Consider the following 15,445-nt stretch of genomic DNA (forward strand, 5'->3'; position numbering starts at 1 on the left):
CCATGATTTTGGCTTGGACTGCACTTCTTTCTTCCTTTGTCCTCTGTTGAACCCTTCGCTGGGAACTGATTGCAGACATGATGCTGCAAAAGAGCCAACAAGAATTTTGCCAAAAACAAATAATCCAAAAAAAATATTCTTGTTAGGTAAAAATTGGACAGAGTAATAGCAGTTTAAAGAGCTTGCATAACAATAAGATCATAAAAATAAAAATGTAGTCCTAAAAACATCAACACAAATAAACCCAATATGGCAGATCTAAGCTCTTTATAGACACAAATATTCCTAAAGAAACCAACATTCTAACAATTTAAAAAAAATTGAAGAGAAAAAGGTTAAAAGAAATACCTGGAATGAGAAATAATCCACAAAAAGACAAGGAGCAACAAAAAGTTAAAAAGCTCACAAAAATTTCGCACTAGCTGCCAAAAAGAGAGATTGTGTGGGGTATGGAGGAGAAAGCAGCGAACTGGGTCTTTTATAGCCACTGTGGGGTCCCCGTCCGGACAATGAATTAATGCGGTCCAGACGCGCGCTGCCTCGAAAAGGAGCAGACTGGTCGCGCGCGTCCGAACAATTTAAAGTAACCATCCGCACGATGATAGCCGTGTGCGTTCGGACGTAAAACAATTCCTGTCCGAATGTCTAGGTTCCATACAGGTCCGGACTTTCAGGGAATACCATCCGGACTACCATGCTCCACCCGTCCGAACGCCAAGAGAGACCGTCCGGACGCTCCACACTGAAACACCAGAAAAACTAAGGAAAATTTTACAGAATCAAATTTTCTCAAGTCAGTGTCAGAACACGCATGTATAATCAACTGATAACACAATCAGAGAACATCTCAATAACTAAACAGAGATATAAAGGAGAGTTGAGATTTCAATTAGCACAAACATTTTTCCTGATCATAGAAAATTCAAATAGACAACTCAACTTATACAATGCGTGTGTGTGTGAAGACTTAAACCACAAGGTATGACTTTCAATGACATGACAAAGAGCAACCAAATTTCCTAGATAAGAGAGAAAATCTGCAACAGATTAGCCAAAACTCAAACCTTATAACTTACTAGGGCCTAGCCACCCTCATCTGATACACTCCTCCTAAAATGCAGCACCTAATTGTTTTACTTGTACCATGAAGGACAAGATAAATTTTACTTGCACATAGAGGGCAAGGCATTGCATATTCAGCACAAAAGCAGTAAATAGACAATTCAAAGCACAAAATTCATATGAATGACTGCTTGATTCTTATGGAGCTGCAACCTAAAGAGAATGCCAGAGTTTTTAGGTTCTAGGTTCAACTTGCATGTGGTCAATTTGGCCATCTTATCAAGAACCTCTTCTCTTATACAAAATTTTTAGAAACAAAAGTCAGAGAAGGAAAAATGTACCTTTAGAGAGTTTCGGATAGTGCACTTTTTCATTGCATGAGGAAAGAAGCTATCCTACTTTTGCATAAACAAGAAAAACACTTGGCTAATATAGTCATAAAACTCTCAAATATATCTAAGCACAGTAAATTAATGCTCACAGAATTGAGATATCAAGTGAAGATACATACAATATCTAATAGACCAAGAGACAAAAAAAAATCTTGCAAATTCTCCCATTTTTTTTTTTTAAAAAAAAAAAAGAAAAAAGAAAAAGAAAGTAAACAAACAAAACAAACAAAACATGCAATATGGAAATGACATCATATGCAAAGGCAAGATCAAACCTATGGATGCTCGATGATGCCAATACAGAAAAACAGTCACTTGACCTGCTTTTTCTGTCTTCCCAAAAAAAAATACAAGCAAAGTTCTCTCAAGAGACATAGGGGGCAAACACAACTGGTTCCTAGATTGCATATAAAGATGTATCAAGTTAAGATAAGCAATCAAATCTGATGCCATAGGATTAGGAACCAAATCCTAGGCGTAAACACCCAAATCTGCTAGGTGCGTCGGTTCCCCCTCATGGGGTGACTGTCCTTCTCGACCCAAGCCTGCCTTCCAGTTAGGAGTGAGCAAATCCCCGCAAAACCCGCCCTGCCCCGCAGAAACCGCCCCAACCCTCCCCGCAGAGCCCAAAACCCGCACCCATGGTGCGGGTTTTGGGGCTGTTTTTGGACCCCCCGCGCGGTGCGGGGCGGGTTGCGGGGGGGACCCTTGAATTTTCTCGGGTCCCCGCCCCGCCCCGCACCCGCCCCGCATATTTAAAAAAAAAAAAAAAAAAAAAAAAAAAAAGAAAAGAAGAAAAGAAGGAAGAAAGCGGCACGGAGAAAATGCTTCTAACCTAACCCTAAACAAACGCATCTCTTCCTTTTCTTATTTCCAGTTCTGCGGCTTCTGCCTCTTCCTTTTCTTATTCTTCTTTCCTCTTCTTTTGTTCTTCTCGCCGCTTCCCCGAACGGAGGCTGAGGAGATCGGGAGAGAGGGAGATGCGAAGAGAGATGAGATCAAGAGAGATCAGAGATGCGAAGAGAGATTGAAGAGAGAGAGAGATCGAGAGACTGAGGAGATCGGGAGAGAGGGAGAGTCAGAGATCGGGAGAGGGAGTCGGCGAGAGGGAGTCATCCAGCTCCAATTCTCCCGTTCGAGAGGTATCCATTTTGCATTTTGTCAAACACTTGCGTTATTTTATTTTTCTACGAACTGGTTTTTTATTTTTGTTAGGAAATCTGAGAATATTTGTGGGTTTCTTGCTTTTTGACAGGCACCCAAGAGCCTGTTGAGTTTGGGGGCGATGTTGAACGAATATATCTGTTTGAAGGAGCAGAAGGTGATGGTGGATCAGGAAAGGGTCCGATTGGAGCAAGAGAAATGCCGGGTCCAGACGCTCTTGCAGAAACCAATCTGCTATATACCCAGTTCACTGGATTCATGTACAGCAGCTAGTGTTTTAATTGAGTCTTCTGCCCAAACTTTTCACTTCTTTAAGAAACCAATCTGTCTTTGCATTATTATTATTATTATATTAAAAAAAAAAATCTGCCTTCGCATATAGAACATATATAGAAGAGCCAGAGTGTTTCAAATCACGCAATCACTTGTGCTGTATTAGTTGTAATTATCAGATTCTAATATTTGTTTTTAGGTTGAAAAATGAGGGTGTGGGAAAACCTGCAGACCTGCAGCTTCACTGCCACTGCATAATCATGTGGGAAAACCAGCTGATCATGTCCAACCTGTTTGTTGCTGTTCAACTCGAGCTTGGATTAATCATATTTATAAATGAAATTAGACGATTTTTCCTGCATATATGTCGAATTTCCAGAAACGACAGGGGCATTTTTGTGTCATTAGCTGAACAGGAACGACATATAATTGAAGCTCAGCTTTAACTTCAAGTTTGTTATATACTCACCAAAATCTCAACACAGTATCAGAGCCTCTGATTCAGAGGTATCAGTGTATCACCGTATGCAAATCTCATATGCAAAAATGATTCTTAATCAATGTTGTATCTTGACAAATCTCATATGCAAAATGGAAAATGTTGGTTGATTGTTTTGTGCAGGGTAAACATAATTTATAATTTATAATTTGACAAATCTCAACAGTATAGTATGCCTGGTGTAAGTAATAAAAACCCCTATTCAAAAAAAAAAAAAACAAAATACCCGCGGGGATCCCCGCATACCCGCGGGGATCCCCGCCCCGCAACCCCGCCCCATACACACCCGCCCCGTGCGGGTGCATGGGGGTTTCTGCGGGGTGCGGGTTCACTTTGGGGAACCCGCACCTCTGCGGGGCGGGGTCAAAAAATCCCCATCCCCGCCCCCCCCCCCCCCCCCCCGCCCCATGCTCAGCCCTACTTCCAGTAGGTGGTTGTTGGCAGGACTGCATCATCCACTCCATCATGTTCTGCATCCAGATAGGAGGCTCACTGGAGTATTGCTCTTCTTTCATCTTCTGAGGCCTTCTAAACTGCTTGGATTTGCTCTTGTAGGTGCCACTGTGATTGGCTGGTACAAACCGCTGCTGAGGCCGCTGATGCTGAGGAGCATGAGACCAAAGGGCTTGATACTAATGCCTTGGTGCTTGTTCCCATGGTGCTTGGTAAGACGCCTGATGCCATGGAGTCTGATGCTGGACTACAGGTCTAGTACCATAATGAGCTTGTCTGGGCACTTCTTTCTTGGCTTTGGCCTTTTGTGCTTTCAGGAGGGAGCACTGAGGGCAAACATGCCCACTGAGACTACAGTGATGGCAAATGGGAGGTCTTCTGATGGAATGAGGCTCCTGAGTGCCTGGAACATCATCGTTGACCTTTTCCTTCTTTTTATCTTCAACAATGGGAGGAGGCTCTGGGACTGTAGGTTTCACAAACACAGTCTTTGAGGAAGAGGGAGCATCAAAAGAGGGAGCTACATACCTGAGACCAGTCTTGTCAGTTGGGCTCTTCTGGATGGACAGTGTTGTGCAAATTTTAATACTCGCAAGTGCGTGAATCGTTTGCAATATAGCGTTTTGCAAGTGCGAGGTCGATCCCACAGGGAATTGTGTTGTGAAAATTAATCTCTATTCAAACTAATCCTATTTTAACCTAATTCCAAATTTTGGGGTTTTTGATAAAATAAAACATAAACAAAATTAATGAAAATAAAAGGTTCTAAGGTTTTGGAATCCACACCCACCAAATCATAGCAACCTAATCTCATGCTCATCTACACCATTTGAAGTTCTCATAATACAAATCTTATGTTTGTTCTACTTTTGCTTCAAAAATTGTTTAAATCATTCAATGAATCCATTCTTCCACAAATCACAAAAGATATCTAGTTTCAACTAAATCATCAAATGTATCCATAGAATGAAACACAATGAATATCCAACATACATGAAAACCCAAACCATCAATTTAATGAAACTATATCAAATCATCACTTGTATCTGGAAATCACAAGAGATATCCAAAAATAATCTCAAAAACCGAAATAGAACAATGAGAAATCAAGCCCATAAACTCAAATAGCATAAACAAGCATGAAACTCAGTTTCTATTCACTTGTGAGGTTTCATCCTCAACCCTAGATGAAAGTATTAGCTAGACATGAACAAAGAAAGCATAAATAAACTACAAGAATGCATTAAAAACGAATAAACTTACAAAAGATTGAAGTTTTAGGTCAAAATCGACCCAAAAACCCTAAGATACAGTGAAATCGGCCCCTAGGGCACTCCTAAGCGGCCTCCTCCGCGGCTCTCTCCCTAAAAATGAGAAAAGAATGGTATTTATAGAGTTAGCTAGGGTTTCTGAAATTTCAGCTCCGCATAAATTCGATCGATCGATTTTATAATCGATCGATCGACATCGGGAAAATTTTGATCGATCGAACTTGAGATTCGATCGATCGACTTCACAGCAATTCCAAATCTCCAGCTTTTATGCATTTTCACTTGAAAATAACAATTTTTCTCTTTATGTTCTGCAAAAACGTAAAATCACCAAAACTAAACAAAACATCAGAAAGTAATAAAGCTAAAGGTTTAGCTAATGTAAATTAAGGGGTCCAAATATACACTTTTTGGCACTCATCAGACAGCATACGAGTCAGCTTCTCATTGGTAACTCTTTCTAGCTGGAGTTGTGTCTCTAGTAGCTTTTCCTCGAGCTCTTGTACTTTGAGCAGCAATGAACTCTTCTCAGTCTACAAACTATTCAGATCATTAAGGTGTTGCTTTTGGCCTTCCCTCAGCTTCTCATACTCTATGTAGAGTGTCTTGTAGGCCTCCTTGAGCTCTTCCTCATTATCGCTATGCTCCGAGTAATACAAGTCTTCTTCTTCAACATGTGGGCTACAAAGGCCAAAAAATTTTCAGACTCTAGAGCTTCTTCTTCTGACTCATCACTGAGAGTCACATTGTATGCTTTCCCCTTGCCCTTTTTAAGATTCCCGCAATCGTCCCGGATATGCCCAAAACCTGAGCATTCAAAACATCGGGGTCCTCTGGGATCTTTCTTATCTTCTTCCTCTGGTTCAGCTTCTCTGGGAGATTTCTTTACTCTTTCAGAAAACTTCTTCTTGAACCGATCATCTTTCATCAGTCTTCTGAAATTTTTGGCTAACATAGCCACAACCTTTTCTTCATCCTCAGAGTCATCTTCAGATGATGCTTTTACCTTCTTCTTGGAAGCCTTTAGAGCAATAATCTTTAACTTCTTGACCGGGGGCAGAGACAGCTCATATGTTTGAAGAGATCCCACCAGCTCTTCAATCTTCATCTCCTCAAGATCCTTGCTTTCTTCAATGGTGGTCACCTTGATTCTGAAACGCTCAGGCAAAGATCTTAGAATCTTTCGGATGAGTTTTACATTTGAGATAGGTTTCCCAAGACTCACCATGGAGTTCCTCAGGTCACTCATCTGGGAGTAAAACTCTCCAAAGGTCTCTTCTTCCAACATCTTAATTTCTTCAAATCTTGAAATCAACATTTGAAGTTTGGCAGATTTAACAAGTTTCGTGCCTTCATATGTTATTTCCAAGATTTTCCATGCTTCTTTGGCTGATTCGTAGTTTGAAATTTTGGCGAATTCAGAAGGAGAAAGTGCTTGGCATAGAGCATGGAGGGCTTTATCATTGGAAAGTCGAGCGTTTTTCAGAGGGACTGTCTCGAGGGTTGTATCCTCTAGTTTAGTCCAACCAGTTTCAACAATATTCCAACAGTCAACAGATTTTAAAAAGAATCGCATCCGAGCTTTCCAATAGCCATAGTTCGTACCATCGAAGGTAGGAACAGAATTAAGAGTTTGAGACATAGTAGCAAATAGAAGTCAAAAATTAAATGACACTCAAGAATTTAATCTTCTCAGAGTGTACCAAGCTCTTATACCAATTGAAAATCGAAATTGACTTCTAAAATAAGACAAGTGTGTGTAAATTGTGCAACAAAAATAACAATGCGGAAAGTAAACAACACACAGATTTTTGTTGACGAAGTGGAAACTCAATCAAGAGAAAAACCACTCCGGGGCAGCCAAACCCAGGAATTCCACTATTCAGAAGACAAAGCAAGATACAAGATAGTAACACTCACATTAACCCGATGCAGTGGTCGTACCTTGCTCTCTGACGTGTAACCTAACACGAATGCTTTCCAACCAGGTCTCCTACCTGAAGGGGTCTTCAATGGAATCCTTTACCTTAGGGCCAACTCCTAAGATAGACTTCAGATGTAGCGCAGCACACTTGTGACGGCTTCAGAGGGATCTTGAACTTCTCTGAGCTCTTGTGACCAACACATGGCATGAAATGAGACACTGTCCATATTACATGAAGACTATGAATAGAACCGATAATCCTGTTAAAAAGCAACTGTTACATAAAGTGTTTTTATCAACCAAAATGTTGCCAATATAAAATACTAACAAATTCCCCATTTGGCCATTCTGAGACAAAATCTCTTGACTAGTTTGGAAATACATTCCTAGTCCAAAAATTAAAAATACTCCCCATTTTTGTTACAAAAGGACAAAGGGTAAACAGAGTATTAGAGAAAAACCATAACCAAAAACAAAAGTAAAAACAAGAGAATAGAACAAGGTTAGGTCTTCAACAAGAATTTAGAACACACATGTATCTAAACCTGTGAAAACAGTCAGATAACTAGTCAAAAATACGCAAACATATAGAAAAGAGTTAAGTAATCAATGAGCATAAATTTCCTGCAGGTAGAGATATTTCAATAGTCAACTTAACTCATGCAATACGTGTGTGTGAAGACTTTCTTAATAAGGTATGATCTTCGCTGATATGATTTAAAGCAACTGAATTTTCTAAAAAGAGAATTTCCATAGTTAGATCAGTCAAAAGTTAAACTTTATCTTACTAGGGCCTAGTCACCCTCATCTGATACTCTCCCCTTAAGAAGCAGCACTATTTTGAATTTTTACTTGCACCACGAAGGACAAGATATATTACTGAATCAGCATAAAAGCAGTGAATTTATTCATATGATCATTGAGCTCAGAAGTATAACTGCCTGTTTCTTTTTTGTGCTACAATCTCAAGAGGAAGCTAGAATTTCTGGGGCTAGGTTCAACTAGCGAGTTGGTCAATTTGACAATCTTAGCACATAAAAAATCTCTCAAAAGAATTTTCAAAAGCAAAAAATCAGAGATAAAAAAAAATGTACCTTAGGGGAGCCTTGGATAGTGCACATTTTCATCGCATGAGAGAAGCAATTATCTAGTAAAGATGCAGCAGGAAAACTCAGCACATATTAGGCTTAGAACTTAATATATGAATGCACATTCTATCAAAGCATAGAGAACTATTAAAACAGATAAATATACATGAGATAGCTGAAACCTTTAGAAGAAACCTTGCATCAAATCCCCAATTTTTTTTCTTTTTTTATTTTTTTTTAAAAAACAACATGCGTAGAAAATAAAAGACAATCAGTCCAAGCATGTAGGGTAATGGCAAACCTGACCTCATGGAGATAAGTTTACCTATACCAAGACAAAAAAGCAACCGCCCGACGTGTTTTTTCTGTCATCCCTATGAAATACCTGCAGAATTTTCTCAAGACAACAAGAAAACTATATAGGGATAGAAAAAATAGTTCCATAGCATGCACAAGATATGACAATATAAAAGATGCAATGCAAGTGTACTTGACATGCACTAGGATTTAGGAACCACAATCCTAGGCATGTGTGACCTCACTTACTAGGTAGGTCCGCTCCCCCTCAGGAGGTGAGTGGTCTCATCCTTTCTGACCCATGTTTGACATACCTGTGTTGGATGTGAACGGTCCTTCATCTGGTGTGACGACCCATTTTTTTTAAAAAAAAGAAACATACATAAATGGATCCTCACAGTGGCATGACTACTTGTCGCTCAGTCAACATAATGTACACGTTCCATAACATGTACCTGATATTCAAAATTACATCTAACACAGCGGAATATAATTATCAATGTGCAGCGGAACACATATCAAAAGCGGAAATACAACTAATGCATAATAGTTATCAACAACAAGAGCCATTTACATGTCTAATTGATTAAAGCTTATAAAATATATTACTATAATTACATACCAAAATACAAGCTCAACAAATACGTATGCTACGTAGGACACGAGCCATAAATAGAATACCCAAAATACGGACTACCCATGAGTCCATAACTTATGACTGTCGCGATGTGCTCCAATCATAACATCACATACACTTGGTGGACAAGTCAATATCTATATTCACAGAACCTGCAACCAAAGCATCAATGTCTACACGATTGCGGGGGTAACCGCATCCGTACAGGTGGAATTATGAGCCCACCACCTTAGCATAAATAAATACACTAAGACCTCAGAGGTATACTATTCACTGAGTTTTCGCAAAGAACCAACTTTTCTTTATTTTAGTCTCGCGTACACTATAACAGCTACCAATTTATAAACTTTTGTTTGAAAACCCCCATAGCTGATATAGCAAACACCGACTAATAGAAAACATTTAAAGCATACTATGCAGCTGCGAACATATATAGAAGTTTCAGTCATCCCACCTTGAAAGCTTCTACATATCGACTCATCTATAATATATTATTTTTGTTCGGTTGCTTAGTCATACATGTATGCGAGTAATCTCAAGCATACAAGTACGTCTAAGCTGTACTAAGACATCAACATTCCTTGAATTAGGCAACACTAAGTCTAATCCTATACAGTCATTGCCTTTGCAGGACAATTCGCGCGGTATTACATAGACACTAGCATCCCATAACACCATGCCTAATCCCATACACTTATTGCCTTTACAGGACAACTCGCGCGGTATTACATAGACAATGGCATCTCTAACTCTAGGCAATGCAATCATCTTTGCACTTTCAAACTCAATGCATTTAAATCATGCAACTTATACGTCTAGCATAAAAACTACAATACATATCATGAAAATAGCGTACACAAATACGACACTATACAAGTATGCATATGCAATGTTCCTAGAGCCCCTGACTCAAGAAACCGAGTCCCTGACTCAAGAAGCCGTGTTCCAGACACAAATTACCAAGTCCCAGACTCAAATGGTCATGTCCCAGACACAAATAGCCGAGTCCCGACTCATTTAGCCGAGTCCCAGACTCAAATACTCCAGTCCCCAAGATTGCGTAACTATGCACCAATGCAATATGCTCCCAAAACATTTTATGATAACACTCCCAAAATCCACAAACATGTTACAACACCAATTTCTCAAACTCCAATTACAATATTCAAAACTCCCAACTACTGTACAAAATCATACAATTCATTTCAAACTTTACATATCATATTCATATTTCAAAACATCGTCATAATTTCAATATACTCAAAAGTACTCAAATCATGCAAAATAGATATATTCAACATACAGTTGGTTCAGATTTATAAAACACATATATTTTGCAATTCTATAATATATGAAAATAGTAGTTTCTTAGTGAGTAGAATACTCACCTTGTCTGCGCGGATATTAAGCACTAGGTCTCCTAGACACCACCATGCAATGCATTACTATAAAAACAATACATTGCACATTATTGATAACTTCTAATATTGAATTCACATTTAGCTCTTAAATTGCTCAAAAGCTAACCCATGGAAAACCTATAATATTTTAAGGGTTCCAAACGCCTACCCATAAATCCTAGACACTAAAACTCAAACAATACTAACCCAAAGTATTTACTAAGGATTAGATATTAAAATCACTATTTAATTATTTACTCATAATATTAATTACTAACCCATAATTAATTTTACTAAACCATAAATTATTTTCATTAACACTTATAGTAATATTAGCCCTAAAATTATATTCACTAATCTCTAAATTATTTCTCACTAACATTTTCTCTATAATATTAACCCTCAAATTATACTCATTAAACTTTTACATAAAACACTACCGTATTTAAAGTAACATTAACCTATAAGAAAATCTTAGGGTTAACCTCACAAATACTATTTAAAAGTATTTGAACGGTTAGATCTTCGTAGATCACAGATTTTCCATTAAAACCCGAGGAAAGTGAGAAACTTAAAAAAAAAAAAAAAAAGAAAAAAAAAAAAGAGAAGGCTCTGGAGCCTTGGCCATTCAGCCTTTCTTAATTTTAATGGCCACGTGGCCATTTTTTTGGTGTGAAGGGCGAATGCCCTTCACTTTTTTTTTTTTTTTTTGTTCTTTTACTTCTTTTATTATTTTATGTTTTATTTGTCTTTTAGTTTATCTTTTAGGTTAGATATTTTTTACACTCTCCTTTTGCTCTTTTAATGGTCGACAGTTTTGTTTTCCAATTCATTATTTAATCTCACTTTTATTTGATTAGTTTCTCTCACTTCATTTATCTTTTATTATTTTTATTCTATTATTTCTATTTCTTTTCTATTTCTATTTCTAATTCCTCTACTTTTCTATTTTCTTTTATTTATTTTTTTGAACTTTAAAAATATTACTTATATTTTCTTTTCATAACTACCATTTACAAGTCCATAGGATAAAAATAAAACACTTTTTGTTTTATTTTACCATACTAAATAGACTTATTTTTATTTAGTCTTAATAAACTTATTAAATATTTTCTTGGACTTTACATCTGGTGGTCCATCCATCTCAATATGTTCTGCATTATAATAGGCAGTTCTTCATAGAATTGTTGATTGGCAGGCTTTAGTGGCTTCTTCTTGTAATGTCTTGATTTGTCCTTGTTTGGCTTGCCACTCTGATTGACAAGAACAAATTTCTACGGTCCATACTGATGTTGTGGAGCCTGATGCCTCTTGGGAGTTCTAATGCCAAAGGGGGCTTGTCTCAGTGGCTCTTTCTTGACAAGCATAGAAGGAGGACCATGTTGCTGAGGACATCTAGGTCGGATGTGACCGCTTATGCCACAATGATGGCAGGTGGGGACAAACCTGTGAGTGGGTAGTCTCTTATGTGGAGGGACATACTTTGACTTGGAATCTTTTTCTACCCCTTTATTCTTCTTAGGAGCATCCTTCCAAGTCCTAGGGAAATTTAACTGACCACAATTTGGTCTAATGTGTCGCACCATCCCACAATGATGACAAATAGGTAAGCTTTTTGGTACAATTGTCTTACCTCTGTCTCCACATGCATTTTGAGAGTCTGAAACTGAGGGCTTCACAAACACAATTTTTGAAGTAGAAGCAATGTTGGAGGCATCAATAGTAGCTACATACCCGAGACCAATCTAGTCAGATGAGCACTTTTGTCCGGTCAGCATTTGGGCTAGCTTGTTGTCTAAGAACTTCTCCAACTGTAACTGCACTTCCATCAATTTATCTTCCAAGTCTGTGATCTTTTGAAGTAATGTGCCTTTTTCCATCTTCAGATTATTCAGCTCTTTCACATTCTTCTGATTGGTCTCTTGCAAGAGTCCATATGCCTCTTTCAGTTCTTCCCTCTCTTTATCGCTGCTCTCTGAGTAGTAGGATTGTGACCCCTCAAATTCTTCATGAGGTGCTACGAAAGCCAGATACTCCTGATCCTTATCTGAGGTCTCCTCTTCTTCAGATTTGCTGTGAGTAGCATTGTAAGCCTTCCCCTTGGACTGTCTGAGATTCCTACAATCCTCTCATGTGCCCAAAGCCGAAGCATTCACAGCATCTAGGACTTCTAGGAACCTTTTTCTCATCTTCTTTTGGCTCAGCTTCGCTGGGAGTTTCCCTCAGTCTTTTGATAAATTTATCAGTCTTCATTACTTTACTGATATTTTTGGCGAGCATGGCTACTTCGTCTTCTTCTTCTAAGTCTTCATCAAGGGAGACTCTTCTTTTAGTCGCCTTGAAGGCCATTCCCTTTGCTTTCTTGAATGGGGGTAGGGAATACTCATAAGAATCCTTTTGCTGATTTTTACATCAGAGACCCTCTTCCCGAGACTCACCATCGAGTTTCACAAGTCGTTGATCCTGGTGTAAAACTCACCGAATGTCTCATTATCCAACATCTTAATTTCTTCAAATCTAGAAATCAACATATGGAGCTTGGCAGATTTAACAAGTTTAGTGCCCCTATATTGTTTCTAAGATTTGCCATGTGTCTTTAGCAAATTCATAATTTGAAATTCTTGCGAATCCAAATGGAGAAAGCGCTTGACATAGAGCATGGAGGGTTTTATCATTGGAAAGTCGTACTTTATTTTGAACAATAGATAGTTCGGCAGTTGAATCCTCTAGATTAGTCCAACCAGTTTCCACAATTTGCCAAACATCAATAGATTTTAAAAAGAAGCATATACGAGCTTTACATTACCCATAATTCGAACTATCAAAGGCAGGAATAGAATTAAGAAATTGAGACATTATTAAAAAAAAAAATAGAAGTTAAAAAGATCACACTCAAGAAATAAATCGTAACAAAGTGTACCAAGCTCTGATACCAATTGAAAATAAATAATGACTTCTAAATTACAAAGTGTGTATTCGTGTGCAACAAAAATATCTTAAATGCGGAAAATAAAAGAGACAAGATATTTGTTGACGAAGTGAAAACTCTGTGAAGAGAAAAACCACTCCAGGGCAGCCAAACCCAGGATATCCACTATACCAAAGACAAATCTAGTTACAAGACACTCTCGTATTCACATACCTCTGATGCAGTAGTCATATCTTTAACTCTGATACGAAGCCCATCGTGAACGTTTCTCAACCAAGTCTCCTACTTGAAGGTGTCTTCAATGGAATCATTTACCTTAAGGTCGACCCCTAAGATAGACTTCATACGAAACAAAGAGCACACACCAGCAATGGCTAGAGAGCTAGCAGATCTTCAATTCTCCCTAAACACCCTCTCTAAGCACTGTGGAATTCTATACTGAATTCTTACAAATTACAAGCATAGAGCCATTTATTTATAGGCTTACTGAAAACCTAATTCTGCTCAAAATCGAACTCAGGTGAGTAGAGTCCGGACGGTAACTTACCCTCGTCCAGACAGTCTTCTGCGACCGCCTTTCCAGAATAGCTCAATTCTTTTCAAAACAGGACCACATCCGGACGGCTTGGCCAAGCGTTCGGACGGTCTTCACTGTCACCCCTTTCCGCGTCCGTAAAGGAAACCCGAAATATTCTGGAACGCTATGTAGTGTCCGAACGTGTTGCCACGTGGTCAGGACATCTTGTAGAAACTTCCCAAATAGTGTCAACTAAAATCCAACTCAGTGTCGAACTCGAAGTAGCTTGACCTAGCGTCTGGACGGTGTTTTTCAGTCGTCTAGACGTCTGCAACGCTGAAGCTTCTAGACACTGAGGGGCGTCCGGACCTCTTCAAAGACTCATCCGGACGGTTGTACATGAACCAACTGTTCCGGACGGTTGTACATGAACCAACTGTTCTGATTTGGAAACTGCATGGAATCTTCATGGACATTTTCTAGAACCATGTGACCAACACATGGCATGAAATGAGACACTGTCCATATTACATGAAGACTCTGAATAGAACAGATAATCATGTTAAAAAGCAACCGTTACATAAAGTGTTTTTGTCAACCAGAATGTTGCCAATATAAAATACTAACACATGTTTTAAAAACAAGATAAAACACAAAATTCAAAAACAAGTCCAACCTGTTTTTGAAAACCAACTTTCTTTCATGCAAGTCATTGTCCATTTATGTTGCTCTCTCTTTCTTTCTCTCTGAATAGTTTATGTTTGGAAAGAAAGTTCACTACCCTTTTCTTTTAATTTTATGTTGGTAGAGGAGGGTTAATTATTAACACACCTACTGCATATGGCATCACACCAAGTCAAAGTAGAAGGAAAGTTGAGCCACTAAGAGGGTAGGTGACTTTTAAACAAATTTTAAGAATAGCCCATGTTGCTTCAACTTCTTTTCATGACGGAGGTTGAATAGCCAATGTGACCTCCTGAGCGGAAGATTGAGTTTTGTGTCAAACCAACTAGGAAATGTACTGGTACACAAGGCACCTTATCGGATAGCTGCGATAGAGCTAAGGGAGCTGAAGATGCAGCTGCAGGAGCTGATGGGCAAGGGCATCATTCTCCCTAGTGTGTAACGTCCAAGATGTTAATTAAGTGTTAAAAACATAAATTAGAGTAGTTAAGTGATTAATTAGGTAAAATGATGAAGAAAAACACTTAGAAAAAAATTTAGAATTGAGTTTCTAAGTTGTGTGTCCGGACGGATCATGCAGTAGAATCGTGTCCTCTGGCGTGTTCAGACGGCTTACGGACAGATTGGGCAGTAGGTTCACTTCTCGGCACGTGTACGGACGTGAAAAATTATTGGACTTCTAATTTTAACAAGTGTGTGTGAACAATGTGCAACAAAATATTAAATGCGAAAATTAAAGGAGAAAAATATTTTGTTGACGAAGTGGAAACTCAATTAAGAGAAAAACCACTCCGGGGCAGCCAAACCCAGGATGTCCACTATTCAGAAGACAAGATTAGATACAAAGTAGTAACA

Source organism: Alnus glutinosa, chromosome 3, assembly GCF_958979055.1.
Source record: "Alnus glutinosa chromosome 3, dhAlnGlut1.1, whole genome shotgun sequence".
Taxonomy (NCBI): Eukaryota; Viridiplantae; Streptophyta; class Magnoliopsida; order Fagales; family Betulaceae; genus Alnus; species Alnus glutinosa.